Raw genomic sequence first — 27,051 nt, 5'->3', positions numbered from 1 at the left:
CCCGCCAAATGTACAAGAAGGGTGGGGGTGGGGGTGGGGAAATGTTTAAGATTGGGAAGCCCGGTGGTCTACCAGACTTGACACTTCGAAAGAGGAAGGAGAGTATCGGAAGACTGTTTTTCCCTCTCAGAGTAGTGCCCGCGCAAGGTGGCGAGGATTTAAGGGCTCTCTCCTTTATTTATTGTTTCTCAGAGGCAATGCCAGGCCCCCATTGGTCGACGACCTCGAGGGCAGGTGGGAAGTCCGTAAAACCCCAAATCGAAGTTATCTGCGTCTCTCCATTGGCCCTCGCCTCGAGCGCAGGCGCAAGGGCTCCTACTCCCGTCCCTGGGGACTGGTGAGCGGCAATTGGCCAAAGCCCGCGAAGTAGGAGTCTGGATTGGTAGTTGCTAGCAAGAGCCTGGTTTCTTCCTTGACTTCTGCAAGTGATAGTGTGTGATTGGTTTAAATCCGCGGGCACCCGTCGGTGACTGGGCAGGAGCCACGGGCGGGGTACGATCATTGGCTGGTGCTGGGGCCCTCCCTCCTCGGGCGGCCAGCGAATGATGAAATGGGAACGGGGAGGGGAAAGGCCGCGACGTGAGCGCGCGACCTCCGGCGCCATTTTGTAGAGAAACAAGCGGAGTTAACCGAAGAGGGGTCGAGGAGAGCCGGAGTCGGGGACCCAGGAGTTTCCTGTGTCCAGCGCCGCCGGAGCCGCCTGAGGTGAGGTGGGCTGGGGTCGGGTGCTGGGGCCGGCGGGCGGTGTCAGCTACGGAAAGCGGGTGCCGATGCGGGAAGGACCGGGGGTGGTCCCGGGGCCACTGGGAGCGTTTCCCGGCGCTCCGCTGTGTGAGGGGCAGTCGGGACGGGGAAGTGGAGAGGCGAGAGAGGGCGGACTCTCTCCCCTCGGCTGTAGAGTTTTTGGGCTCTGAAGAGAAGAGGCCGAGGCGAAGGCTCCATAAAGCGGAGGGCAGAGCGCGGGATGAGACCCGGGATGGCCCCCGGCCCGGGCCTGGAGGCTCTGAGGGCGGCGGTGGCGGCAGCTGGGGCGGCTGGGCCTCGGTTCGCGCGGACTGCACCCTTCTCAGACCCCCACGAGCTCCTCAACTGCCGGATGGGTGCAGCGGGCATCGGCCCCGGAGGCCTAGCTCCGGGGGCGAGGGGCCCGTGTTTGGAGTACAGGCTCCCAGTTTCTCTGGGCGGACCTGGAACTGCCAGTCCCCTCCCCCGCCCCCAGCACGTTGTCAAATCCCGGGTGTTTCGGGTGTCCGCAGGTGGGAGGGGCGGGCGGGAGAGAGCACTTCCTCATTACTTCTTGCCACAGGTTTTGTTCCACTCGCGCGCCCGGGCGCTCACTCTGTCTCCAAAGTCGGCCCCCATCCACCGGGCCCAGTGTCTGTGCTGTAGTGGCGGTTCCGCTCATCCGTAGGCAGTGCCCGCTTCCTAGCCGAGCACTTGTAGGCCTCAGCGCTGGTGGCAGAGAGACTTACTACAGGTCTTACTAGAGGGTGCCGTGAGGCCAAACGCACAGGTGTTCTTTTTCAGTACCACCCCCTCTGTAGATTTCACACCACCGGGCTCCCACAGAGGAGTACCCTCACTAGGATGTCTGTGGTTTGGAAATGTTGTGTTTAAAGTAAACTTCGAGCAGAAACTTTGCTCCTTGAAGTCATTCAAATATCACAGTTTTTAGGGCTCTAATAAAAAGTATTTTTTTCCTGAAAGTGAGTAATAGCACTTAGTCTCCCTCTTTCTCTAAAATTCGATTGCCTTGGGGAGTTTATTTGACCAGTTAATAATTGAGTGAGTGTAGTTTATTACCGTTTGCGAAAAAAATTATGAACATTTGCCTCATGACAATCCGTTTGATAGGAGTTAGGGATACACGGATGAAAAAATGGTTGGACACGTACAAAATCAGGAAATAGGTCAAACAGAATAAGAACAAACTTGTTTGTGTAGAAGTATTTGGGTTTAATGTGCTCAGGTTGACATTCCTACCCATCCAAAGATTGGCAGTGTAGTATTTTAGCTATTAATAAGATATATGGTATCAGTTTAAATAATCCTGTTGTAGGACACTGCAGATTGTTACCTTGTCTGAGGAGAAAATGAGCTGATGATACATAAAGTTTTAGACATATAGTTGTGCTTTGACTGAAAAGGTCCCATGATGATAAAACTTGTTTAGAGAGTTGGTCTCTTTTCAACAAGTGGGGGCCCAAGTCCTTCCGTGGAAACTTAAGTCTAGAATCAGGGCACCAAGATTTGACCATCAATAACTGAAAGTATTACCCTTTCTTGCCTAAGATTGTAATCGTAGAAGTTTTAAGGCAGCCTTTTGTGGCATTATGGTGGAACAGAACTGAAACGCTTTTGGTTCCTAACTCACTCGAATGGATCTCTGGCTTAGCTTCTTTCTTTATGGTCTCTTAAATTTCTACTGGGGTTTTAAATCCCAATCTCTTTAATATGGATCTTTTCAGGCTAAGTACTGTGATGTTCTCCTAACTTTGGGTTAAGTCATTAAAAAAAGCAAAAACAATTGTGAGGACAGAAGAGGAAATGCTTCCTATTTCTTGACAGCATGTTTTAAGACTAATCTCAAATTATCCTTGCTTTTTCCAAGTATGTTTTTGGTTAGATTCTGATCTAGTTATGAAAAGCTTGCTTTTTAGCCAATTTAAATTTATGAACTTGAGTCTTTATTTCATTCTACCACGTAACAGATCTCTGGTACTCAATACCTTGGAAGAGAATTTATCACAATAATTTTAATTGAATGCTCAGATATTTCAAGACACTTATTTTTCATGAGAAGTTGATGATTCTTGAATTAACAAAAGTAGTACCTGCTATGAATTTGGTATATTCTTTTGTAAAAGAACAAAGCTGACTTTCAAGTCAGTTCATATTATTAGTTGAAGCATTTCTTAACCAGCCCTCTGATCAAACTGAACTTCCTGCTGGGAAGTTTCAAAATGGCATCCTACTGAGTCTTATTTTAAGACCTTATATAAAGAAAGATCCAGCAGTTCCTCTTCTGTTTGCTCACAATTTTCCAGAAGCATGTTTCAAAGCTAAAATGGGCTCAAAACCTTTTGCACCCTATATGTACACAGTAGTTAATTTTACCGTACTTTTCATTCATACATTTGCAAGAATGTAGCAAAGCAAATAAAACAAATTATTCGTTGGAAAGCATTGTTTGAGAAGTCACTAATTAGAGGTGTAGACTTAATCTGAAATCCTGTGTTGAGATTTGAAGGAAATGCAGCCTTTGGGAGTGTGGAGCATAGGTTTAAGAAATGCATTTCTGGGGGAAAAATGCATTTCTGTCTTTAATGCTGGAAGGCTCAGGATATACCTCTAGGCTATATTAAAATGTTGAATGAGATGTTAAACTGTCTGCAGGAGAGGTGTTGGTTTTATTGTTGTGCTTTTTGGTTTTTTTTTGTTTTTTGGACTAATTATATGAAATGTAACATGGAATGAAAGCATATTGTGAAAGACACCATTTTATTGCTCTTAAACTTCATATTAAGAGCTCAGCATTTTCCCTTTCAGATAATTTGTTTGAAATTTTGTCACCTTGGATTTAGAGCTCTTAGTTTTGAAATGCAGTGTTACTTTTAAATTTTTTGGTAGACTCATAAGAATAGTTACTCCTTTGTTTCAGACCCTGTCTTTTCTGCAGTAGCTTTCTAACTAATCTCCAGTATCTTTTCCCCATCATTTGTTTATTGGATTTCTTTATTACATAAGTAATATGTGAATATGTTCTAATTGTAAATGATTCTGGGAATACAGTTAATTCTTTACATTAATGCCAAATTGTCTACTAAATCATTGGTTTGAAACTAGGCATCCTATACGCCAAAGTTTTTCAAGTACTTTGGCCTGGAGCTTATTGTGTAAGTATTGATCCCTCCCTACTTATAGCAGTATATTACAACTTACACTTTAGTTAAATTTAAGACTGTTGCACAGTGGTTCCCAAATACATTTTTGCCCCTTTTATCTGGAATATCATCGTCTGTATCTACAAAAACATTATCCATCATTCCAGTTCATACTCAGATGTACTGTCTATAATCTTTTCCCTGACTTCCCTAAGCAAAATTGATTTCTTACATTCCTCTTGGCTAGTTTCACTTATCTTTACCATGTATTGCCTTATAAGTTGTCTCATTTTATAGTAGGTAAGAACTCTCCCATCCTCCAAACATATACATACAGTTGCCCTGAATGGTAATTGAATAATACTTCATTTGTTACAGTTGGGTAGATTTATAGAACATGGTGTTCTTGGAAAACAGTACACTCTGGTTTTCTTTTGAGGACACAGACTGTTTTTCTTGGAGCTATATACTTATAATTCTGTTGACATCTTTTAGAAGGTTAAACTTTGAAATCTAGTCATACAGAATTATGGTGTCATCTGTAGGAAATTGAAGCCCAGGAAAGTGAGGTGACTTCCTTAAGTTTAATGTTAGACCAGGTTTTCCTACTCTAGCCTAATGGTGATTCTGTCTTTCCGTACTGCTATTCAGTACAAGGAAAAGTTCTGTGAATCTGATCATTCATCATAAAGGTGAGAATAATCTATGATCAACCACTTATTTTTGGAGGACAAGACACAAGATTTGAGTTTTTCATCTCTTCAGTGTGAAAATATAAAACTCTAGTCTGACAAAAAGATAGTCTTTTGCAATTATTGGGAATGGTCGTTACTTAACCTCAGTGTAATAAACTTGCATTTCCATTGAGGCCTTCAAAGGATGGAGCGACTTAAGTTTTAAAATGTTCTTCAGCACTGTAAATTGAATTGTGACAGATAATTTGAGTAAGTTTTCTTCTGGTGTAGTTACAGTTTTAAGATAAAGTAGTTCTAAGAAGGGTACTCTCTGTTATTATTTTTTAGTTATCTTAAATACATAGTGTATAGCTTTATAATTTTACACATGCTACTGGGAAGATGCTTCTGAATAGTCAGTTGATTTCAGATCAAGAACTTGGTTCTTTTCTGATTTTGGAGTAAACATGCTTTTTGGGCTCTTTTCACTTTTTCAGTTTTTAAAAATGGATGGTTATTTGCTAATACTAACAGTTGTTTAAACTATGCTGATGTACAGATTGTAGTAATTCTTCTAGAATTGTGAAGTGCCTTCCCTGGCGATCCAGTGGTTAAGACTCTGTGCTTCCACTTCAGGGGTTGCGGGTTCAATCCCTGGTTGGGGAACTAAGATCCCACATGCTGAGTGGCCAAAAAATAAGTAAATAAGTAAAATAAGGTGAAATAAAATTGTGAAGCTATCCACACAAGGCTATTAAATGTGCTTTAAAAGTTACTATTAAGGTTCTGTTGCCTTTTTTTTGGCCACACCGCCCAGCATGTGGGTCTTAGTTCCCTGACCCCAGGGATCGAACCCGTGCCCCCTGCACTGGAAGTGCAGAGTCTTAACCACTGGACCACCAGGGAAGTCCCAGTCAACTCTTGATCCATTTGTTTTTATCCTTGGCAAAGCTTTCATTTCAAACCGATTTATTACCTGTTGACCATAATGTTCTTGAATATTTCCTTATCCCTTGCCAGCTGGGTTCTAAAAAAAAGTTTTACACTAGACCTTTCTAAGCCCAGTAATACATAATTTGGGGATGTCCTTGATTTGGATTACTCATATTAGTGCTTTTTGTTCTTTAGGTAATGAAGAGGTAAGTGTACCATGTATATATATCCACTGTTATGGCATGGATATTTTAGGAATATTCCTGTTCCCTTTTCAAACAGACAGTTACACCAAAGATTACAGAAGTTGAGGTTGTCTGTCCAAAGGTAAAATGTAAAAATTACTTGAAAGTATTTCATTTTGATTTTTGTCTTCTTCAATCAGTAAGCCCTCAAAGGATTCTGGCAACTGCAAAATGTTGGTATGGTAACTTACTTTAATATAGTAACCTTGTTTGGGGATATTTGTGTATAGCTTTGTAGGGTTCTTCTGTGTTTGGGTTTTAGTCACTAATTTCCTCTTAATGTGCTATTATCTACCTTGCTTTCTACCCTTGCTCCCCTGTAGTTTATTCTCAGTTCATCATCTGGAGTGATTCTTATATTTTTAAAAATTATATTGTGTCTTCTGCTCAAAACCACCCATTGATTCTCCATTTGTCTTTATTAAAAGCCAAAGAAAGTCCTTTTATCACCTACAGGATTTAGCCCTGCCCTATACCTCTTCATATGTTCCCCCTTCTCCCCAACTTACTCTCTTTACTCTCCCCCTCACTAAGTACTTCACCTACACTTGGCCTCCATGCTTTTTCTCACATATGCCATGTACTCTCTGAGGAAGCCTTTGCATTAACTGACAGTCCCTCTGTCTGGAACATTCTTCTCTCAGATATGTGCATGGCTAAACCCCTCAGCTCCTTAAAATTTCAAATACTACTTTCTCCATAAGGCTTACTCTGACCACCCTACTTTGCAATCTCCTCCCGCCCTCCTCACCCCCAGTGTGGTTCACCTTTACTCTTGCTATTTTTCCATAGTACTTAGTGTCTCTTGAAATGCTTGATAATTTTTTATGATTACTGTTTCTTTCCCCCATTGGGAATGCAGGGATGTATGCATGGCTGTTCACTGATGTATCTCAAATACCTGACACATAGTAAGTACTCAACAAGTATTTGACTAGGTTAATATACATAATAGTAGTGTGTAAACTGTTTCTCTGATAAGTTTTGGTAGCCACTTCACATTAGCCATATACTATTTCCTACCATTTGGTGGATTTAAGTTGTGCTTGGCTTTGTATTAACTTTGTGGGAAGCCAAACTTGAGGTGTTTGCATGTAGGGCCCACCTGCAGAAAGTGGATGCAAAAGCTGTTTTCTCAATAAGGACACTATTGATGTTTGGGCAGAATAGTTTATTGGTGGTGCTGTCCTCCTTCCTTGCAAGATGTTTATTGCATCTCTAATTCTCATTGAATACCAGTGGCTCTCCCTTTCAAAATGCTTTTGGAGATGATATTGCCCTCTAGTTTATAAATACCAGTATAAATACCCTTTTGGGGTTCATATTTGTTGTCAGGGTTATTTTACTTAACTTTTATCCAACTATTGTTGGGGTAAGTCACAAGTTTACTTAAAATTATTTTAATTTTACAACAGCATATGTGAAAACACTACATATGGAAAAGGAATACCATATTTCACTGATTCTAAAAGAAATTTTTAACATTTTAACACCTCTGAAATTGGGATGTATCATGTCAGAAAAAAAACTGCCAAATAAAGTTTGTAAGTGATACATAAGATAGTGATGCTATCACAATTAAAGACAAACCAACCTGAAATGAGATTATGGAAAATTATCTCCACCTTTGATGGGTGATGAAGGTAGAAGAAATTTACCAAACTTCGACTACATTTTGTTTTCTGTTAAGTCTAGTCAAATTGTATTTTAGGGACCTAGAAACTGAATATGGTATTGGACTTATTTAGCAGGGTTATGGAAAATTTTTGATGCCCTCAAAGCTGGTTGTTTGGTTGGGAGTGGTGGCAAAGAAGAGATAGGGAATAAACCCAAAGTATGTCCCCAGGCACTGATGAAAGGGATAATACACATGAAACAATAGAGAACAGTGTGATTAAATTTTAACAGTATGTGTCATGCATACTGAAGGGAAGGGAAGGTAGATCAGCACATCAACCTGTAGACAATCTGATGTGTTTGGAAGGTTTCAGAGGGGCTGGGGCTTGAGCTAGGCCCTGGTCTTATTACCTTATGGTTTTGTCCTCCTGACCACTAACGTCCCGGTCTTGAAGGTATTAGGGATCTCCTAGTTGGTAATTCTGATAATTTATAATAGTTTCTTTTTTTTTTTATACTGCCAAATGTATGTCATAAGGTCTCTCCCCCATGGTTTTCATAGACTATTACGGATGTATTAGTTATCAGTTGCTGTACAACAAATGACCTCCAAATTTAGCTGTTTAAAGCTTCTTTGCTTTTTATTATTTCACAGGCACAACCTGGCTAGATGCTTCTGACTCAGTGTCTCTCACAAAGTTGCAGTGCAAGTATTCACAGGCCATACTCATCTCATGTCTGAAGGGTAGTGAGAAGGGTCTGAAGGGTACAAGCTTACTCATGTAGCAGTTGGCAGGTCTCAGATCCTTGCCGGCTATTGTTTGGGACATATCAGTTCTGTGCCACATTGCCCTCTCCACAGGGTTACTCACAACATGACTGCTTGCTTCTTTCTGTCAGAGCACAGGCTCGGAGAGAGGTAAACCAGACAGAAGTCAGTCTTCTTGTAACTTAATCTTGGAAATGGCTTTCTGTTCTCTTATTTTGAAGCCACGTTTAAGGTCCAGCCCACACTTAAGGGGAGCAGATTACTTAAAGGTGTAAGTAAATATTAGGCAGGGATCATTGGGGTTATTTTAGAGGCTGCCTACCACAGTGGACAAAGATTCTTCCTTGGAGCTCTCTTAGGGATGCTATCTGTTTCTAGGTTTTACTTATTACCATTAAGAAGAGGACTCTCCTTGGTTTCTGATATTAATCACTGTTTCTTCCACCTCTCTGTCCACTCTTTATTTCCCTTTTTGACTTCCTTTGTTTTTTTCTTATTGAAGTATAGTTGATTTACAATGTTATATGAGTTTCAGGTGTACAACGTAGTGATTCAATGTTTTTAGAGGTTATACTCTATTTAAAATTACTGTAAAATATTGGCTGTATTCCCTGTGCTGTACAATATATCCTTAGAGCTTATTTATTTTATACATAGTAGCTTGTACCTTTTAATCTCTTGCCCCTGTCTTGCCCCTTCTCCCATCCGTCTCCAACCTTTAACCACTAGTTTGTTCTGTCTGTGAATCTGTTTCTGTTTTGTTATATTCATTTGTGTTTTTTTTAAGATTTCACATATAAGATAGCATACAGTATTTGTCTTTGACTCCACTAAGCATAATACCCTGTAGGTCCATCCACGTTGTTGCAAATGGCAGAATTTCTTTTTTTTTTTTTTTGGTTGAGCCACATGGCATGTGGGATCTTAGCTCCCCGACCAGGGATTGAACCCACACCCCCAGCAGTGGGAGCATGGAGTCTTAACCACTGGACCACCAGGGAAGTCCCTCATTTTTTTTATGCCTGAGTAATAGTCCATTTTATATGTGTGTGTATATAAATGGGCACATCTACTTTATATATTCCTCCGTTGATGGACACTTACATTGCTTCCATATCTTGGCTGTTATAAATAATGCTGCTATGTGCATTGAGGTGCATGTATCTTTTCGAACTAGTGTTTTAATTTTCTTCTGACATATACCTGGGAGTGGAATTGCTGGATCATATAGTAGTTCTGTATTTAGGGTTTTTTTTTTTTTTGGTAATATTTATTTATTTGGTTGTGCCAGGTCTTAGTTGCAGCTCCTGGGCTCCTTAGTTGTGGCACGCAGGCAGGCATGTGGGCTCCTTAGTTGCAGCATGCATGTGGAATCTAGTTCCCTGACCAGGGGTCGAACCGGGTCCTCGGCATTTGGGAGCTCAGAGTCTTAACCACTGCACACCAGGGAAGTCCCTGTTTTTAGTTTTTGAGTTCCTCTGTTTTGGGTTGTTTTTTTTCACCTTCCCTTAAGTGCTAAGCTTCCTTAGGACTCTCTATAGCAGGGGTCCCCAACCCCTCCCCACCACACAGCAGGAGTTGAGTGGTGGGCAAGTGAGAGAAGCTTCATCTGCTTCTCCCCATCATAGCTCGCATTACCACCTGAACCTTTGCTCAAAATTACTGCCCGAACCATCCCCCCCGCCCCCCAGTAGAAAAATTGTCTTCCATAAAACTGGTCCCTGGTGCCAAAAAAGGTTGGGGAACTGCTACTCTATAGGCCCTCTCTTATTCTCATTTCTATAGTTCTCCCATGCTATCATCTATATGTTGATGACACTGAGATGTGTTATTAGCAGCCCACACTTTCCATGCTCCAGACTGTAAATCTAACTGCCCAGTGGATTTCATCTGTACGCTTTACTCAAGGCATGCCTTATTATCTTTCTTGCCCTTCACACTTTGTCTTCCTCAGTTGTTTCATGTCAGGAGTGAGTGGAACCCAGCTGCTTAGTCTGGAAAGGTGTGTTTGATTCCTTCTCTTTATTCACTTCTTTCCTTATTCTTCACAGTTTTAGAATCCTTGCAGTTCCCTCTTGAGTGCATTCACTTCTTTTTCCCACTGATAGTCTTAATTTCTCTGTGACCTACTCTTCTTTCTCAGTGTTTCACATTGTCAAGAGTAACTTCTAAAAGTTTTCACCCAATCATGTCTTCTTTTGGTAGGCAAAAGCAGGCTAGGGTTGTAACAAACAACCCCAAGGTATCAGTGGCTTAGCAAAGTAGACGTTTATACTCAGATAACTTTCCTCAGATAACTTTCATTGAGAGTGTTCATTTAGGTTACCTTCTATGCAGTAATTCAAGAACCGAGACTCCTTCCATCTTTTGGTGCCACCCTCCTCTAGGTGTTAGGAGTTCTGTTCATAGCTGGTGCTTGGTGAAAGAACCAGAGGGTCGTGAGTAGGAGGTTTTATGGACCAGTGGCTGGTATCATATTTGGCCTACATTTCATTGGGTATAACTTAGTTTGTTGGCCACACCTGTGCAAGAGGCTGAGAAATATAGTCTAGCTGTTTATCCAGGAAGAGGAAACAGATTTGATGATTATCTAATCAGACTCTGCCACTTCCCTATTCCCTAAAACATATCTAAGGCAATCCAAATAGCTTCCAGGATTGTCTTTATGATAAAATGCAAAATTCTGAAATGGATTCTGCACATACTAGAGAAGAAACCCACAAAATGAGTCCCAGTTACCTTCAGAAGGCTTTTCCTCTTGGCTAGTAACAGGATGAGTGTGTGGGGGGGTCCCCCAGGACTACCATCCCCAGGTTCAGGTTCAGTCACTAGAAGGACTCACAGGACTTGGCATATGGTTGTACTCAGGGTTATGATTTATTACAGCAAAAGGATACAAAGCAAAATCAGGAAAGGGAAAATGCATGTGGGGTGGAGTCCAGAGAAAACTAGGCTCATTCTCCCAAGCATGAGCCTCTTCTAGTGCCTCTCCCAGTGGAGTCACACAGGACCTACTTAATTCCTCCAGCAATTGTGACAGCATATGTGTATGAAATGCCTCCTGGCAGGGAAGCTTATTAGAAACTCAGTGCCTAGGTTGGTCATGTAGGCACCTTCTGCCTACCACATAGCAAAATTCCAGGTTCCCAGAGGGAAAGCAGGTGTTCAACATAAACCACGTTTTTGGGTACAGTTTAGGCACAGTGAGCCACTCTTATTAGTTCTGGGAGTGGGAGTTCGTTCTCTCAAAATCCAAATTCTGACACCGGCCAAGAGCCAACCTGGCAAGCCTTCCTAAGTATAGCAGCCTCAGGCCTTCTATGTTAAATTAACTCTTCTGCACAGTGACTGAGGTTCAGACCTCTATAGATTGGGATTCTGTATAGAGAACCTTAGAATATGCAAACAAACAAACTTTATTGACCTAAGTTTTCTTTTCTCTCTCTTTTTTTTTGGCTGCGTTGGGTCTTGGTTGCTGCGCGCGGGCTTTCTCTAGTTGCGGCGAGCTGGGGCTACTCTTTGTTGCAGTGTGCGGGCTTCTCATTGCGGTGGCTTCTCGTTGTGGAGCACGGGCTCTAGGTGCATGGGCTTCAGTAGTTGTGAGTGGGCTCAGTAGTTGTGGCTTGCGGGCTCTAGAGCGCAGGTTCAGTAGTTGTGGCACACAAGCTTAGGTGCTCCGTGGCATGTGAGATCTTCCCGGACCAGGGCTCGAACCCATGTTCCCTGCATTGGCAGGCAGATTCTTAACCACTGCACCACCAGGGAAGCCCTAAAATTACTTTTCTATCAGTGGGGGAAAAAAGTTCAATTTCCTTTTCAGCTTCTTTCATCTAACTTTTCATTTATGGTTACTGTTTGTATCCTTCTAGATACTCTGCGTATAAGGACATACATACAACATGTCACTTGCTTTTAAAAACCCTAATAGATATTTCCAACCTTTCTAGCTTCTTTTTATTAGCGTTAAATGATATTCCATTTTATGATTTACTTAACCAGTGCCCTTTTGATGGATACCTAGGCAGTTCTCAGCTGATACATTTTAAACAGTTGGTCTGGGACTTCCCTGGTGGTCCAGTGGTAAAGAACCCACCTTGCAAAGCAGGGGACGTGGGTTGGATCCCTGGTCAGGGAACTAAGATCCCACATGCCTCGGGGCCACTGAGCTCGCAGGCCTCAACTAGGGAGTCTGTGTGCCGCAAACTACAGGGACCACATGCTCTGGAACCTGCGCACCACAACTACAGAGCCCATGCACCTTGGATCCTGCCCGCCACAACTAGAGAGAAAACCCACACGCCACGGAAGAGAAGCCCGCGCGCCGCAACAAAAGATCCTGCATGCCTCAGCGGAAGATCCCACGTGCCGCAACTAAGACTCTAAGCAGCCAAAAAATAAATTAAATAAATAATAAAGTAAATCTTAAAAAAATAAAGAGTTGGTCATTTCCTGGATGAAAAAGAAATGAGTTAAAAGACAAAGTGCAGAGATGGGGGTTTAGGGACCTAAAGCTCTTACTATTCATCACTTTCTGTAAGGTTGGAGATATTTATATCAGGAAATGGCATTAAAAGTTAGGGACTTCCCTGGTGGCACAGTGGTTAAGAATTTGCCTGCCAATGCAGGAGGACACAGGTTCGATCTCTGGTCTGGGAAGATCCCACATGCTGTGGAGCAGCTAAGCCGGCCTAAGCCAGTGTGCCACAACTACTAAGCCCACGTGCCTAGAGCCCATGCTCCGCAACAGAAGCCACTGCAGTGAGAAGCCTGCGCACCGCAATGAAGCAACTAGAGAAAGCCCGCGCGCAGCAACGAAGACTTAACACAGCCAAAAAAAAACACAAAAAAGAACCCCAAAACAATTAGACTCTTTAAAATATTGATTTTGAAGTTATAATACAAGTTTTAAAAATCATACATCTATTGCTCTATTATTATCATGTCTTCACAACTGTATTAGTAGCTGCCAGTTAAACTTTAAAGTTGAGATAATATCTTCCTCAACGAGTTATCAGGTTTAAATAAACTAATATAGTTGACCCTTGAATAGCATGAGAGGTGGAGCACCAACAGCTTTGAAGTCAAAATTTCACGGGTAACTTTACAGTTGGCTCTTTTTATCCATAGATTCAAACAACTTTGGATGTAGTACTGTATTGAAAAAATCCACGAATAAGTGGATCCTCTCATTTCAAACCCCTGTTTAAGGGTCAACTGTATGTAAAATGCTTAGAACAATTCTAGTATTTAAGTGTTTGTTGTGATTATGCTCCTATAAGTTATCCTATTATGTACACAGTAATTATAACTGAAATTTTAATAAGTGAGCCAACATTTTGGATGAATGGCTTGGAACTGTGCAGTGTAAATCTAGAGTCCCTGCCTCCTGGAGGAATATTAAATATCAGGGTATGTATTTTGTTTTAAGTTAGTGCTTAGTTGGTCATGAAGTTCTGTAGAAAGTAGTGAGCTCTCTTAAAACCAAAGGAAGAAGTGGGACATCTGGGAAAATTAGTAATGGTTGCTTCTGGATGCTAGAGTACATACTTTTCCCTGATTTATATGGGCCATTAGTACTTTGCAACTTTGTCAATTATGGTAACAGTACCCACATGTGGCCTTTTTTTTTTTTGGCCACACCACAACGCATGTGGTATTTTAATTCCCCAACCAGGATTGAACCTGAGCCCCCTGCATTGGAAGCGTGGAGTCTTAACCACTGGACCGCCAGGGAAGTCCCTAATTTTATACTAAGATTAGTTAAAATTAAGTAAAATATTAAAAATTCAGTCACCCTAGCCACATTTCAAGTAGCCACATGTGGTTAGTAGCTGCCACATTGAACAGTGCTGTTGTGGAACATTTCCATAATTGGAGAAAATGAATGAGAGAAGAAGGCTCAACTCAGCTTCTTCTAATCAGGATGCTACTTTTAAGACTTGGGAATTTTCAAAGTCAGACTTTGGTATTAGTAGACCTCAGAATTCTATGTATTTTTAATACTGGAAGTTGGGGGTTCAATAAACTGATAGCCTTTGGTCTGGTCTATTTGGCTTCTTAAAGTACCTATTGGTACTTAAACCTAGAGCAAGTTAGGTGGTAACTATTAAGGTTGCTATGGGAAACCAAAGTGTCTTTAGACATGTCTTTGGTCCAGCTGAAAGAAATAAAGGGGAGAAAAAGGAATCAGTGGGAGGGGCTTTCCTTATCTTAGTAGCAAGAGGTTGCCTCAAGCTATACTTTTCTTAAACTAATCCCAGAGCTATTTGTAAAGTCAGTGGTTTTCTAACTTTAAAATGCATAAGAATCACCTCCAGAGTTTTTTGTTTTGTTTTGTTTGCGGTTCTGCAGGCCTCTCACTGTTGTGGCCTCTCGTGTTGCGGAGGCTCAGTTGCAGAGGCTCAGCCTGCGTAGGGTCAGCGGCCATGGCTCCCGGGCCCAGCCACTCCGCGGCATGTGGGATCTTCCCGGACCCAGGCACGAACCCGTGTCATCTGCATCGGCAGGCGGACTCTCAACCACTGCGCCACCAGGGAAGCCCACCTCCAGAGTTTAAAATGCAGTGTCCTGTTGTCTTTCCCTAAAGATTTTGACTCTTTTGGTGTAGGGTAATGCTTAGGAATCAGCATTTTATTTACTTTTAATTTTTTAATTATTTTTTTTTGGCCATGCTGCATAGCTTGCAGGATCTTAGTTCCCTGACCAAGGATTGAACCCCTGCCCACGGCAGTGAAAGCTCAGAGTCCTAAACACTGAATAGCCAGGGAATTCCCAGGAATCAGCATTTTAAATACCTCTCTTTCTTCTCCCAGTTCTTATATACAGTTGCCTTAGTTGCAAGCATTACAGTAAATTATGTATTCTGTTAAGCCCCTTGAGATCAGTGTTTACTTTTGTGTTTTCTATAGCATCTAAAGTTATGTACATGGTATATGGTTAGGCTCAAATGTTTGAATTAATAGGAGGGCCACCTCTAGCAGATGATTTTTATGGTACACTGGAGCGAAATGGAAAAGGAGCATTTGACATTTTGCATAATCCTGATAAAATAAGGGATGATAATAGTAAACTTCTTCAATTAAAAATATTTTCAAAGTTTAATGAATTTGAGCTTGTTTCTGTAATCAGGTTTATGTCGGTTTTATGCTTGAAAAGGCTACATACATTTTAACAGTCTCCAAATTGTTGACAGTCATCATCAAAGAGAAGCCTCATTTGCATAAATAAATATGTGATACATTTAAAACATTTTTTCGAGCTTTTTTTTTCCCGAGCCTTTTTGCAGTACGCGGGCCTCTCACTGTTGGGCCTCTCCCGTTGCGGAGCACGCGCAGGCTCAGCGGTCATGGCTCACAGGCCCAGCCGCTCTGCGGCACGTGGGATCTTCCCGGACCGGGGCATGAACCCGTGTCCCCTGCATCGGCAGGCAGACTGTCAACTACTGCGCCACCAGGGAAGCCCAAGGCTCATCCTTTTTTATTGACAAAATGTAATACCTTTAGAAAAATGTGAATGTATTTTGAGCCCAACATTAAAAATGATGTGAAAGTAAAGATGAAGCTTTAATTTGAGAGTTTGTGTGCATAGCAGCATTGCAGCTGTCTTGGATGCCACTTTAACAGAGAAGACAAGAGATTTAAGGGTATTAATTGCTCCTGTCAGAAGCCAACCACTCAGCTTTACCATATCATCACTCTGGACCAGTCAGTACCAATTTGGTCTGCCTGGCTGTACTCCTTTAGCATGTGGTTTGTAAACTTCTCCATCAGCTCCACTGAAAAGATTTGATAGTTGCTTACTTTTTAGCTAGCTGTTAAAGCTGATGTTGAGGTGATAGAGCATCATCCACTGTGCTTGTAATGGATACCTCCTGTTGTTACCTTGAGGGCTTAGGAGATCCTTATCCCTGCTACACCTCCTGCCTCTTAAAGATAAACCCTTTGGGAAAGCTGTGATATAGTTGAGGCCTAATTTTACCAATGGGGAGGGGGAAGCATAGAGGTTCATCACTTATTCAAGGTCATTTACCCTTGTGTTATGTGTAGTTACTGGTATTATGGCTTTAAATTTTGAATTATTTTAAAAATTGCTTAAACTTAGCCTAAATTTTCATTTTGTAAAAATTACCATATACTTGTAAAAATTAAAATACACTTGAGTACAAAGTGAATTTTTGGAAATCCTATCACGTGCTTGTAATTCCTGCTTTAAATTATAAAGGTAATACATGCCCCCATCCTCAGTTTTGTTAAGAAAAATTTCACACGTACAGAAAAATGCAAAGAATAATACAGTGAACAATCCCATAACTTCTTCCTAGATTAAACAGTTAACGTTTTGCCATGTTTATTTTCTCTATATTTTTATATTTTTACTGAAGTATTTGATCCCAGATGTTTCGGCATGTATCTCCTACAAGTTAAGACTTTCTGGCATAGTCATACTACATCTAAGAATATTAAATACTTAAAAAACCTTATATTAGAGTATAGTTGATTTACAATGTTGTGTTAGTTTCAGGTATACATCAAAGTGAATCAGTTATACACATACATATATCCACTTATTCCTTTCCCATATAGGCCATTACAGAATGTTGAGTAGAGTTCCCTGTGCTATACAGTAAGTCCTTATTAGTGACCTTTTTTGTATATAGTAGTGTGTATATGTCAATCCCGGTCTCCCAATTTATCCCTCCCAGAATATTAAATACTTTTATAATATCCAGTCAGTTTAAAAACTTCCCCAGATGCCTCAAGAATATCTTTTGTAGCTTTTTAAAAAAATATTTATTTATTTATTTGGCTGCGGCAGGTCTTAGTTGAGGGCACGTGGTCTCTTAGTTGCGGCATGTGGGATCTAGTTCCCTGACCAGGGATCGAACCTGGCTGGGCCCCTTGCATTGGGAGCGTGGAGTCTTAATCACTGGACCACCCTTTTATAGCTTTTTTGAATCAAGCTCAGATTACTGTTCACGTTAAACGTTTTCATTTTGGTTTTGTAATCTAGAACAGACCCCACTTTCTCCTCTCTCTTCCTGACTTTCTGGCTCGCGAGTGTAGGCCAGTGGTCTGGTAGAATAATCCAACACTTGGATTTGTCTGATTAGGTTCTCATGTATAGTTAAACTTGTTCCTTAAACCCTTTATTTCCTGTGAATTGATAGGTGTAGAGGTGTGGTTAGGTTTATGTTAGCCATCTTTGGCAAGAATACTCCAAAGTGACACTTCACATTGCAACACATCAGTAGGCACATTTGTTGGGTAGTCTCACCATTAGTAACTTGATCATTTACTTAAGGTAGTGACAGTCATATCTCTATGGTAGAGGAACATTTCTTTCCCTTTGTAATTAGTGGGTAATACTGTACAAATGTCCCACCTGAGGATTTTTAGGCATTGGTGATTCTTGCCTGAATCAGTTTTTATACTGGTCAGGGGTATTACACAATGGTAACTTTCTTTTTCTTTTATACTTTCTAAATTTGTTAGCCAGCACCTTTCTGGTGCATCTTGTCCTTCCTCTTTAAGTATAATCATGGATTTAGGGATTCTTATTCACTGTATTATAGTTGTAGTCAATTTTTTTACCCTATGATTTATTGGAAGGAACTTTTATCCATAGTGGCTTACTGAAATTTCAGATTTAGGTAACACATTTTCATTTAATCTTCTGTTTATGTCAGGATGCTTAACTGTTTGGAATTTTCTTCATCTGCACACATATGAACAACTTAGAATTCGTAGAAAGAAATTTGTCGCTGCAAAAAGTAAACTTGATCACCAGTGTGTGTGGATTCAAAAATATATATGTTTGAGATAAATTAACAATTTAGAGTATACAGATTGGCAATAGTAAAATCACCAGATTATTTCTATGTTTTGTTCCCTCAAGCATTTCTAAATGATGCTGCATTTAGGGAAGATTATAGAAACATTGCTTATAAGTTCCTTTTGGTGCTCAGATAGACCCAAAATTAGAAGAATCCTTTTAATTGGCTCATTTCTCTCTGACGAAATTTTTAAGTGTTTCCTATTTTTGTCATAGGATGAGCCAAACTCACCTTGCATCTTCCTTGTTAGTCATATCTCCAAGGAACCTTGGTTCTTTTTAGTATTTAGAAACCATGATCCAGAAGTTAGATGGGCTCATTGCTTTTGGGGTATCATTTAAGGTGTATAACACATTGATTTGATACATTTATATTGCAATATGATTGCCATTGTACTGTTAGCTAACACCTCTATCAATGTATAATTATCATCCTTTCTTCTAGTGGTGGGGACAGTTAAGATCTTAGCAGATTTAATGTTTATAATACAGTTTTGTTGTGTGTAATCACTGTACTATGTATTAGATCTCCAGGACTTATTTATCTACTAGTTGCAAGTGTGTACCTTTAAACACCCAGTCCCCCACCCCTGGTAACCACCATTCCACTTGGTTTTTTCAAGTTCAATTTTTTTTACATTTTAATTAATTAATTTTTAAATAAATTTATTTTATTTATTTATTTTTGGCTGCTCTGGGTCTTCATTGCAGCGCACAGGCTTTTCTTTGCGTTGGCTTCTCTTGTTGTGGAGCACGGGCTCTAGGCACACAGGCTTCAGTAGTTGCGGCGCATGGGCTCAGTAGTTGTGGCTTGTAGGCTCTAGAGCACAGGCTCAGTAGTTTTGGCACGTGGGCTTAGTTGCTCCACGGCATGTGGGATCTTCCCGGACCAGGACTCGAACCCGTGTCCCCTGCATTGGCTGGCAGGTGGATTCTTAACCACTGCGCCACCAGGGAAGTCCCTTAATTTATTTTTTTATTAAGATGCTCAACATACTATATTAGTTTCAGGTGTACAACATAATGATTTGAAATTTGCATATATTTCAAAATGATCACAATAAATCTAAACATCACCACACAGAGTTATGAAAAAATCTGTTTTTTCCTTTTTTCCTGACTTTCAAGATTTATTCTAAAAGTTGTACATTCTAGATGTTGTACATTACATCCCCAGGACTTATTTACTTTATAACTGGAATCTTGTACCTTTTGACCACCTTCACATAAAAATTTAATACATGCATACCTCTGGAAACCATCAATCAGTTATCACCTCTCTGTATCTATAAGTTAGGTGGGGGGGAGGTTCTTTGTGGAATAGAAGGGAAGTCATGGTCTTTGTCTGACTCATCTCACTTAGCATAATGTCCTCAGGACCCAACCATGTTACAGCATATGGCAGGATGTTTTTTCCCCCTCATGGCTGAATAGAATTCCATTGTATACAGTTGACTCTTGAACAATGTGGAATTAGGGGCATCAGTTCCCACATATAACTTTACAGTTGGTGTCATTATGTGCAGTTCCACATCTAACCACAGATTGTGTAGTGCCATAGTACATATTTACTGACAAAACCTGCGTATAGGTGGACCCACGTAGTTCAAACCTGTGTCATTCAAGGGTCCGCTGTATATCCTGCATCTTTATACGTTCATCCATTGATGGACACTTAGGTTGTTTCCATATGTTGGCTATTGTGAATAATACTGCAATAAACATGGGAGTACAGATATCTCTTTGATAACCTATTTTCATCTTTGGATGTATATGCAGAAGTGGGATTGTTGGATTGTATGGTAGTTTTTAATTTTTTGAGGAACCTCCACATTGTTCTCCATAGTGACTGAACCAGTTTATAATCCCACGAACAGTGCATAGGGGTTCCCTTTCCTACACATCCTTGCCAACACTTAACCTCTTGTCTTCCTATTGATAGCCATTCTTACAGGTGTGAGGTGATACCGTGGTTTTGATTTGCATTTCCCTGAGGATTAGAGTTTTAATGTACCTGTTGGCTATTGTGATGTCATCTTTGTCTACTTAGTTCCTCTGCCCATTTTTAAATCACATGTGTTTTGTTTTTGTGTTATTGAGTTGAATGAGTTCTTTATGAACTTTGAATATTAACCCCTTATCTGATACATGGTTTGCAAATATTCTCTCCCTTTCTGTAGGTTCTCTTTTTTTTAATAAATAAATTTATTTATTTTTGGCCACGTTGGGTCTTCATTGCTGCGTGAGTGCTTTCTCTAATTGCACCGAGCAGGGGCTACTCTTCGTTGTGGTTTGCGTGGGCTTCTCATTGTGGCTTCTCTTGTTGCAGAGCACAGGCCCTAGGCACGTGGGCTCAGTAGTTGTGGCTTGCGGGCTCTAGAGCGCAGGCTCAGGCTCAGTAGTTGTGGCGCATGGACTTAGTTGCTCCACGGCATGTGGAATCTTCCCAGACCAGGGCTTGAACCCGTGTCCCCTGCATTGGCAGGCAGATTCTTAACCACTGTGCCACCAGGGAAGTCCCTGGTTTTTTTCTTTTTTATGATTGCTTTGGCTATTCAGGATCTTTTGTGGTTTCATAAAAATTTTAGGATTTTTTGGGCTTCCCTGGTGGCGCAGTGGTTGAGAGTCTGCCTGCTGATGGAGGGGATACGGGTTCGTGCCCCTGTTCGGGAAGATCCCACATGCCACGGAGCGTCTAGGCACATGAGCCATGGCCGCTGAGCGTGCTCTGCAACGGGAGAGGCCACAACAGTGAGAGGCCCGCGTACCGCCAAAAAAAAAAAAAAAAAAAATTAGGATTTTTTTTTCCCCCCCTATGGAAAATGCATTGGAATTTTGATAAGGATTGTGTTGAATCTGTAGATGGCTTTGGGTAGCCGGGACATTTTAACAATATTAACTCTTTCAATGCATGAACATGGAATGTCCTTCCATTTGTTCCTGTCTTTTTTTAAAGTTTACTTATTTATTTATTTTTGGCTGCATTGGATCTTGGTTGCTGCGCACGGGCTTTCTCTAGTTGTAGCGAGTGGGGGCTACTCTTCGTTGTGGTGCGCAGGCTTCTCATTGCGGTGGCTTCTCCCGTTGCAGAGCACAGGCTCTAGGTGTGCGGGCTTCAGTAATTGTGGCACATGGGCTCAGTAGTTGTGGCACAAGGGCTTAGTTGCTCCACGGCATGTGGGATCTTCCTGGACCAGGGCTTGAACCCGTGGCCCCTGCACTGGCAGGCGGATTCTTAACCACTGCACCACCAGGGAATGTCCCCTGTTCCTGTCATCTTTCTATTGATTTCTTTAAACAGTTTTGTAGTTTTTATTGTACAATCTAGTATGTTTTATTAGACTCAATTAGGAAATTTTAAAAATGAGTTCCTGTTGATACTTCTATTTTGAATAAAATATTTCAGGTTTTTAAAAGTTTCATCTTTACTACATTGATCTGCACTGAATCTGGATTCCTATTAATTTATTTGCTGTATCCAGTAATATATAAAAGTAGCTTAAAATTGCAATGAAATATTATTGCTAACAGTAAGCTTATTGAGTCAAATTTCTTTGAATTTTCTCTGTCCTTAAAAATATATCCCACTGTACATCAAGGGTTGTTCAGATACTGTGTTCAGTAGTTACTTGAAATATTTGTTTTCACTGTGTTCTTTGTTATCAGCTTGATATTCCAGTTCATTCTTTGTGCTTGATATTAGTTTTTATCTTATTTAATTAAATTTCAAACGTAAATATGGTTCAAAAGTCAAAACCATATAAAAGATACAATCTGTGAATTTTTGTTATGATTTCTATGTCATCTACCCAGTTCTCACCCACTCCAGTATAGGTAACTTTTTATTAGTTTATGTCTGATCTTTCCTGTGTATTTTTTGCAAAAAAGCAACTACATATATGTATGCATATATACAAAACAAAAAGTAGCATATATATAGAAATTAAAGCTTAAACAAAGGGTAGACTATTTTGTACATAGTCCAAGATGTTTATTCACCAGTCACTAACTCACGGCCATTCCTTTGCTGTGATAAATATTGCTGCAGTGAATAACATTGTGCATATGTTACATGTATGAAGTGTATAGATTTCTTGGACTTCTGTAAAAATGGAATTTTAAGTGAAATCCTCTCTGTAATCTCTGTTAATCTAGAGCTTATTTTTTTGCACATGTTAACATGGATGTGTTTATGGGATGGGATCATGCTGTTCAGAGTACTGCAGCTTTTCAGTCAGTGTCATGGGTATTCTTTTACATAACACTTAGAGGATTAGCTATAAACCACAACTGCTTCTGTATTCCTTAGATTGGGTGTTTAGGAAACAATTTGTAATACTGTGTAGTGTTCTCCAGTTAAAATGTGAAGTAATTTTACATAAGTTGGACGTCTACATACCATTTTATAAGCTTTCTTTCATTTTCCAGTGTGTAGTGAATGTTTACAGCAAAACTGCGTTTTAAATGTCTTTCACATGTTGGGTGGGATTCCATTGCATGTAGGTAGATAATTCTTCACTGACGGATATATAGATTGTTTCTAAAATTTTAAATATTAGGAAAAATACTGAGAACACATTCAAACAGTCTTCCAGAATTGCTGTTTTACTTTTTATACAACCATATCTTTGGGAGATTTTTTGTTATCACTGTTCAGGTAACAGCTGTCTTATAGTATATTGCTGTCAAATGTCAGTGCCCTTTCATTCATAGTGTTAAATTGAGAAATGCTGGGGGGAATAACAGTAGTAGAATTACTGCTTGGAAGGATTTAGTTTTTTTGTTGCAAGATTGTTGCTATTATTGTTTCCACTGTTGAAATCCCAGCTCTGTGATAACAAGTCCTTTGGGGTTTTGGAAGACTATGCCTGTGTACATTTTTAATAATGAAGATAAGGAGGCCTATTGAAGTGGTAGCTGTTTTTGAACTGTTCTTTAAGACTTTGCCTTGATAGGAAATTAATTATTTAAAGTCTCTGAGTCCCTGGTGTATTATGGAGACCAATACTAGGCACTGCATATACAAATAGAATGCTCCTGGGCCACAAATTCCTTACAGTTAAGGAATATCTTGGAATCTCAAATTTAGTGATCTTGAAAGAATTTAACATCTAAACATTTTAGTGGAAAGCTGTTGAATAGTCACTTTATAGCTTTGCATTTAACATATTTCAAGAAACATGTTCTATAAAACATTGTGACTCAATTTATATATACACATTATGATGCTAAAGGTTACTTAGAAGGGTCTTAACAACTTGATAGTGTATGCTACTGAGGCAATTAAATTAAAAATCATCTGTTATTTACTCTCATGTGATTGTTATTTCCTCTCGTGTGATTGTTATTTCTGACTAGGAAAATTTCAGTGGGTTTCCATGCCTTTTGGTAGAGTCAAAATATAGGTTGCAAAATCCTAAGCTTCAGTTTACAGCTCTTCAAATATGTAGTGAGCTCCTACTATGTAGTGCTTGTAATAAGTTGGTGAACAATAGACAATTATGATCACTGCCTTCATGGAATTTACATATGAGGAGATGGGCAAATATAAATGTTACCCATGTTTGGTGATGTAATGTGGAAAAAAGGGTGGGGGTTGCAATTTTGTGGTCAGGGTGATCCTCACTGAGAAGGTGACATTTGTGTAGACTTGAAGAAGTGAGGTAGTTAGCCATCTGGGTATCTGGAAGAAGAGGATTCCAGGCAGAGGCATCTAAGGTGAGAGTGTGCTGGAGAAGCAGCAAGGAGGCCATTGTAGCTAAAGGGGATTGAGCAAGGGGGAGTGAAGAAGAGGAAGGCCAGAAGAGTACCGGTGGCTAGGTTCCATCAAGTTGCGTTCGTTCATAGGCCATTATAAGGGCTCAGGCTTCCATTCTGAGTCAGTGGAGGGTTTTGAGCACAGGATGACCTATCTGAGGTTTTTTTTATATATATAAATTTATTTATTTTATTTATTTATTGTTTCTGGCTGCGTTGGGTCTTCATTGCTGCGCGCGGGTTTTTCTCTGGTTGCAGCGAGCAGGGCCTACTCTTCGTTGCGGTTCGCGGGCTTCTCATTCTGGTGGCTTCTCTTGTTGCGGAGCACGGGCTCTAGGCGCTCGGGCTTCAGTAGTTGTGGCATGTGGGCTCAGTAGTTGTGGCTCGCGGGCTCTAGAGCGCAGGCTCAGTAGTTGTCGCACAGAGGCTTAGTTGCTCTGCGGCATACGGGATCTTCCCGGACCAGGGATCGAACCTGTGTCCCCTGCACTGACAGGCGGTTTCTCAACCACTTCATCACCAGGGAAGCCCTGAGTTTTTAATATTTGAAAAGTCTTTTTCTTTGGCTGTTGTGTTGAGAATAGACTTGTAGGGAGCAAGGGTGGAAGCAGGAAGACTAGTTAGGAAGTTAACATAGTAATCCAAGTGAGAAATGATGGTGCTTTGTTATCATAGCTATGGTGAGAAATGACTGGATTCTGTGTATATTTTATAGGTAGAGCCAAAAGAATTTTTTGACAGATTGATTATGGGGAGTGGGAAGTCTAAGAATTTGGCCTGAGTAACTTTAAGGACAGAGTTGGTATCAACTGAGATGGGGTAAACACATATGGGGTGGAACATTATGGGGGCAGGGTGTGAAGATCAGGAGCTCTTTTTCTTTTGGGCTGTGCCACGCGGCATGTGGGATCTTGGTTCCCTGACCAGGGATCGAACCCGAGCCCCCTGCATTGGAAGTGCAGAGTCTTAACCACTGGACCACCAGGGAAGTCCCAGGAGTTCAGTTTTGAACATGTTGTACAATATTTGAGATGTCATTAGGAAATTAAATAATATATTTCTAGACATCGTGAGAAATTTGGGTTGGAGATAGAACTTATAGGAGTTATTGCTATAGGTGGTTTTGAAAGCCATAAGACTGAAGTATATCAAGAAAGTGAATATAGAGAAGTCCAAGGACTCCAATACTGCGAGGTCAAAAAAAGGAAGGGCCAGTAAAGGAGACTGAGAACAAGAGACCAGTGAAATGGCATTTTAGAAACAGAGTAACAAAGGTGTATCTTGGAGGGAGGGATCAGCTTGTCTAAGGCTTCTGGATGGTTAAGGTGATCACGTGTCCTAGTTTATACCTGTTGTCTTGGTGTAAATTGTTAATGGTACCCTCTTTATTTTCAGAAGCGTCGTAGTTTGGTTAATAAATTATGTTGTCATCCTACTTACTAATAGATCTCATAAGGTGATGGTTCAAAATTGGTCATTAGTTTAATGCATTAACTTGCTCATGTAATGACGATTGGCTTGTTGAAATTTGTGTTACACTAGTATTTTTATCCTTCGCAGTCTTTTTTGTTTGTTTGTTTGTTTGTTTTGTCCATGCCTCGAGGCTTGTGGGATCTTAGCTGCCCAACCAGGGATTGAACCCAGGTCCTGGCAGCGAAAGCGCCACGTCCTAACCACTGGACCACCAGGGAATTCCCTCCTTCACAGCCTTTAGATGTTAACATGGAGAAGTTGTAACCCTTGTCATGGGGCTCGTATCAGAAGATAAAGTTGAAGTGCCAAAGTATCAGGAATTCATTTTCTTGGAAGGTCGTTCAACACTTGTTTTGCTGGATTTGTGCTGTACCATAGGTAAAAAAATAATTAAAATAGGCTATGATCACATCTATTTCATGATAAAGTGATTCTGTTGTCCCTCTGTGTCAGCATTTGTGATACAAATTCTGAGCAAGGAGAAACTTTATGTCTTGCAAACTCTTATCATCTATTGCCTTTTTGTATGTAATTGTGAATAATAATTATTAGATGTGTGTAATATAGTGTAAAGTAACTACTGTTCCTGTGAATAATATACTTTGAATAATACAGTTTTAGCTGAACGCAACTTGTAAAAATTAAAAATACTTTGAATTATATTTGGTACTAAGAATGAACGTTTTATTTTATTGTTTTAGTTTTAGTTTAGTGTTTTGGTCGCACCGTGCAGCTTGCAGGATCTTTAGTTTCCTGGCCAGGGATTGAACCTGGGGCCACTCAGTGAGAATGCCAAGTCCTAACCACTGGACCACCAGGGAATTCTTATCTGTGTCCTTTTTTTTTTTGTCTTAATGAGTATCTTTCCTGCACAGTTTTGCTTCATTCTTTTTAACAACTGCCTTGTTTGGATATACCATAATTTATTTAAGCAGTTACTTTTTGCTGCACTTTCTTTTTGCTATGATACACAGTATTTCAGTCAAAACCTCTGTTTCCTTGAGTTGTTGAGGCAATATACATGGAGGGATACAGTCTTAATTGTGGAATTTAGGTTCAGGGGTAGTGTAAGAAACTCTTTATTTACAATATTGCCACTTTGAGTTTCAGAAAAGATGGTACCAGTTAATAATGTTGTTAACAATCTGATAAGTCCTCTGTTTTATGGTGTGTTCTCAGACTTGGATTTTTGATTGTCTGATACAGAAAATATGCTGTCATCGTAATATGAAGGAACAGCTTGCTCTAAGAATTTATAGCAAGCAAGTTTAGTTACATATAATGGATAGATATAAACACAATTTATCTTTAACTTCTCATATGTTATTACTTTAGAATAAACAAAAATAACTTGCCACATTCCCAAGATTCTCTCTCTTTTTTTTTTTTAGGGAGGATGTGGAAAAGGATAGCATAGGTAGAATCTTTGCTTAGTATGAACAAAACAGAACAAAAATGTAGGGACAGTGTAGTCTTTCTACATTGTTAATAAGTTATTAAAGATAAAGGCTTAAATGCCCTTACCAAGGGGCTTTTAATCTTCATGAATTTTCTTTACCTTACATAGTAAGTTCTGATGGTAATGAAAGTATGAGCAGATTTCAGATCATGAAGCTGTGGACAAGCTTAGCTCCTTGGATTCAAAGATTTTTGTTTCAGCAGTGGTACTTGGTGAATTCTTAAAAACACTTGTGTTCTTTGTTTGTTTTTTTGTGTTGTGATACAGAATGTTCCTCTGACTCACCAGGTTGTTGGAATTAAAATGATAAGCATCCTGTCATTTTAGCTATATTGCTGCTTCGAGCTTCCCTTTCTAAATTTTCCTAGTGCAGGAAGGAATTTGGGTTCTGAGGCCCTTAACTTACTTT

The 27,051-nt window shown here is 40.3% G+C and overlaps 1 protein-coding gene across 6 annotated transcripts in view; it reads left to right on the top strand.

The window, feature by feature from the left end:
• Positions 1-612: 612 nt before the first annotated feature.
• CNOT1 (CCR4-NOT transcription complex subunit 1) overlaps positions 613-27,051 on the top strand; it is a 100,368-nt gene continuing 73,929 nt past the window's right edge. For all 6 annotated transcript variants that reach the window (XM_082677367.1, XM_082677365.1, XM_082677369.1 and 3 more), the window contains exon 1: positions 613-705. The gene's annotated coding sequence lies outside the window, so the exon portion shown is untranslated. The remainder of the gene's footprint in view (positions 706-27,051) is intronic.

The sequence above is a fragment of the Grampus griseus genome (genome assembly GCF_964374135.1).
Source record: "Grampus griseus genome assembly, chromosome: 19".
Lineage (NCBI taxonomy): Eukaryota > Metazoa > Chordata > Mammalia > Artiodactyla > Delphinidae > Grampus > Grampus griseus.
Note: the sequence above shows the minus strand (reverse complement) of the source record. Positions and strands in the feature narration are given on the sequence as shown.